Here is a 4,423-nt window from a genome sequence, read left to right on the forward strand (position 1 = left end):
TCGGACTGAAATGGGCACTGTCTCACTTTTTAGGGGGGGATTGTCATCATCACTCACATTGTCAAGTTCTATTTTTTCCACTTAAGTAACTTTTTCTCCCCATAACCCTTAATGACTAATTGATGATATTGGCATATTTGGACACGCCTTCTCCTCATTAGGACAGATTGCACTCTGTGTAAGCATGCCGCACAACACATTGACCTACATATCACAAGTTGTATTTAAGTAACCTCTTAGGATAAATTTAAAGATCTGTAGATCTGCACAGATTTTTTGACACAAGAGTTCACTGGAATGTTTAGTTCGCTGAAAGTGAGACAACTATTTACGGACAGTGACTTTTTTACGGACAAGGTGAGTTTAATACATTTTTAACGGAGTGTCGGCAAATTTAGAAACGGTTGGCAACCCTGTGTATGATTTACTGTTACACACTTCTTTTAAATGCAACCGTCATGTATTAACGAGAGAAGCACAAATGTACCTTATTTGACCAACTTGTTCATTATATCCAACAAAAAAAAAACACTAACCCACTGCCTCCAGTTTACACAAGTGCACTTGAGCATTCTACCTACGGCAAGCATATTAGTACAATATTCACATGGCCGCTCGCAATGGTAAAATTCAATTAAACAATACACTTCTTCAGAAATACCAGATTTGCAGTATATTATTAGACTAAATTTGAATTCATTTACTTGTTACACTTCATTAACTAATGGAATATTTAGTTTAAATAGATTGCATTATTTTTCATGTTTAACATGCTTTTACATACATGTATGCATTTATAATATTCGGAAATGTACGCGATTCACACGCCCCTTCATTGTTACTGCTTTCTGGCGTACAGAGGTTTGTAGCGGCTTACAGTCGTTACACAGTTCATCGAAACAGCGTGATGTATATACATCTGAACAGAAGAACGGCCAAAGCGTGGCAATTTCATACTCATCTATCGTAAATCTACAAATACACATTCTTGTGTTACGTTTCATAATTAACATTTCCACATGAGCGCGCTTTTAGAACGTTTTCAGTTAGTATTGTTTATGTTTTAAAATTACGATAAATTGACTCCCTGGATTGTATTTTCAGTATATCAGAAAATATAAATTAGGAACTGGCAGCGGTGGGATTCGAACCCACGCCCCCGAAGAGACTGGAGCCTTAATCCAGCGCCTTAGACCGCTCGGCCACGCTACCACGCATGCGATGTTATTCTGTAAACAACATTAACATTATCAACAGGCTATAATGTTTATTGGTTGATTATTTGAGAAGGGTCTAACTGTAGTCTGTAACAATGCATACAACGTCAGTTAACCGTCCCACAACAAGAACGGTCTAGCTGCACCTTGCAATACCTATAACATAGATCATGTAATAACGACAACGTAAGTCAGAAAACGCCCTTTGACACAGATAACCCTCCTACAACCCTAATCTTAACCGTAGTGTAACGGGGCCCTAATGTTAATCATAGTGTAATGCAATGCGCGTTTCGTGATGTTGGGGCATTACAAGACAGACCTCATAGTCACTGCGATCGACAATTATACTCTGTTGGATTATTTAGGGATGTCAATAAGAATCAAATAAATGTAGCGAAAGGCATAATGGACAGGCCTCCAAAGCGTTGGCATTTCCGAGGTTCTTCAAAGGACACGCTACGCGGCTACACACTTGACTCGAGTCGTTTATACCTGGGACCTAACTTCGAAACTTACTCCGTAAGAAACTAAACTTTTCATGAGATGTGAACCAATTCGTTCAGTACTCGCACTACAGAATTCCTCGCGTACCAGCGACATTTGACACCATCGGCGCTTATAGCGTGATAATAAAGTCTTAAATAAAGATTTCTTCCAGAGTGCCCCTCTTTCTGTCGATTTACTCGTCAATGTGCGCTCCATTTCTCACCTACATCAACAATCCTTCAGTACTGACCGTAAGAATGAAACGACGTCAGAATGCGCAAAGCAGTGTATGTAGTGCTTGCGGTGTTCAGTGCCAGGCTTGTTGGGATACAGAAGCTATTCGTCTCTTTCCCAGCCCTTGGTCCCTGAACCTTCACTTTTGAAATCAATGGAACTTTAATAGCATTGTGCTATTTTTACGGTTCCCCGCGATTGTGGACACATGTAGGTTATGATATTATATAATTTGTTGTTGGGTGCGGACTCCAGTGAACTGAGCTGATGTTTCGAAGATCGAAGATTTACAGTCACGATTTCAGTTTTTGTTCGTGTGGGGTTTGCATTGTTTCCCGGTTATCCCCCCACATTTCCAAAGACGGTGCATGTCGTTATTCCAAATTGGCCCTGTTTACGCGAGTGGACTGCGATGGACTTGCGGCACTGTCCATGGGTGCTTGCTGCCGTGTGCCCAGTGCTGCCAGGACTGTCCTCGACCCTAAATTACAAGGCTTGAGCATATTCTGACATTTTAAGCAAGCCATGTGCATGTGTGTGACATTAGGAAACTCGATTTTCATAATAACTTCGTTTGTGGCAGTAATTCGATTGGTTCCTGCTTTGCATCCCTTAAGCGTACTTGACAATGAAGAATTGACAGTTGCACAACGCCAACACAAAATGAAATTAACGCATTTGAAAAATGCATGCGATGCATGGCGTTAATTTGCAATTACTGTACTCTGAAACAATAATAATCACTGAAAATACGCAACAGATTCTTAAGGTGTACGTGTTTCATGTTAAGCTTTAGTAATGCTTGATATGAAAGGTCACATGAATTTACAATTGACTCATGGTGCTGGATAAGGAATAGAGTGCTCAAAAATAAATAAGATGCCGTTTATGTACGTTGCCTTAGATATCTTTGTAATAACGTTTTTCAAATTAGTTCTACCATTAATATAACAATATTGTAGCGACCTAACGTGTCAGGTCCAAAAATGAAGAAACACAGAAGAACGAAGAAGGCATCGCAGAACAGTTTGGAACGGAACTGTTTACAGTGTCTATGAAGCTGTCATTGTTATGGCCCCGAGAGACGCCTCAAGTACACCCAGAAAAAAAGCAAAACCGCTGATTTCACATGTATCACCACCTTCCCGTCCCGCAGTCCTCTCCATCGAACCATCCAGAAAAAAAAAATCCCAGTCTCCGTTCCCCCTCCCCGCCGTTTCAGGGTTTCGCCCCTTTTTCTCCCTTCACCGTCAATCATACCCCAAATGCCAGTCCTCCGCCCTCCCTCGATCGACCCAGCAGTCACTGTCCCCCCGGGCTTCAACCTACCGGTACGCTACAATATGTTTTTCTACATGAGTTCGCAAATACATCAGCATATCTCTTTTTGAACAAGTCAATAAACTGTGTAAAAAAGTAGTTACATTATTCTTAAAAATGAATGCAGTATTTGTTTATACAGGATCGATCTTGGTGAATCACTTTGTTTGAAATGTTAAATGCTACCGACTAATATTGTGCTGAATGTCTAAAACTTGTGATGTTCTTACAGTTCTCCGTGATCCGAGCGTGTCCTTCACTTTACCAGCATACAGTATTTAAATGTACCGAAAGACTTAAAAATTGCGTTACGATATTCTTCCTCGCTGTGACGCGTTAAATATTCAAAACCTGTTTCATATTTCGATTTAATTTATGCCGTAACAGCGAACATGCGATGAAGCACTGACCAGCTTTCTATGGCTAGTGAACCCTGCCATGGCACTCGTTATACGGCCACGCTATTTACTGGCCCTTCGTTGCATCCCGAAAATCATTGCACCGTAATTTTCATTTTGTCACTTTTAAATGCTGCGGTGCCCCGTAGCCCCTCTCTAATATGTGTCTTTCCGTCTCAGTTGAACGTTTAACAGATTGCGAAGTGCTGCGCGGAATATTTATTACGTTTATACCACAAAAACGAAAGCTCTCTAATGATACATGAATGGCGTCATTTATTTTACTACTAAATAGCAGTCACTATATCACTGGAGACCAAGCTCGACCTTGCATGAATTCCGCCAGTTTTACCACACAGTAATGTGGCGACCACTTATAAACGCATTCGCTACCACAGTTTAACAAACTCTGCTCTTTAGACTGCACCTCCATTAGCCCCCCGCCCCCCTCATGATCATGGGATTTTTCCTACCTTGCCGTAGTGTCCCAGTTGTGAAAACGCACGGATGTAAGCCGTAGGTTTTTTTCTGACTCTTTATGATCTTGATGCCAATGCTCACACGACAGGTGCTGGCTAACTTCACACACCACGACCTTTGGGTTTGTCCGTTCACCTCGATAATTCTCTTTAAATCTCACTTAACTTCTCTGGCATTTTGGGATTGAGACTCCCGATGCATTCAACGGCGTTATCATCTAAAAGTCAGTGTATTAAATTAACAAATCAGAGGGAGTGTTTTAGCATCTCTCCTGAAAACAGGTAC

The 4,423-nt window shown here is 41.1% G+C and overlaps 1 non-coding gene across 1 annotated transcript; it reads right to left on the bottom strand.

The window, feature by feature from the left end:
• Positions 1 to 1,130: 1,130 nt before the first annotated feature.
• trnal-aag lies at positions 1,131 to 1,212 on the bottom strand. The gene has a single exon. It is a non-coding gene; the product is annotated as a tRNA-Leu (tRNA).
• Between the last annotated feature and the right edge of the window lie 3,211 nt (positions 1,213 to 4,423).

Source organism: Polypterus senegalus, chromosome 3 (assembly GCF_016835505.1).
Source record: "Polypterus senegalus isolate Bchr_013 chromosome 3, ASM1683550v1, whole genome shotgun sequence".
Lineage (NCBI taxonomy): Eukaryota > Metazoa > Chordata > Cladistia > Polypteriformes > Polypteridae > Polypterus > Polypterus senegalus.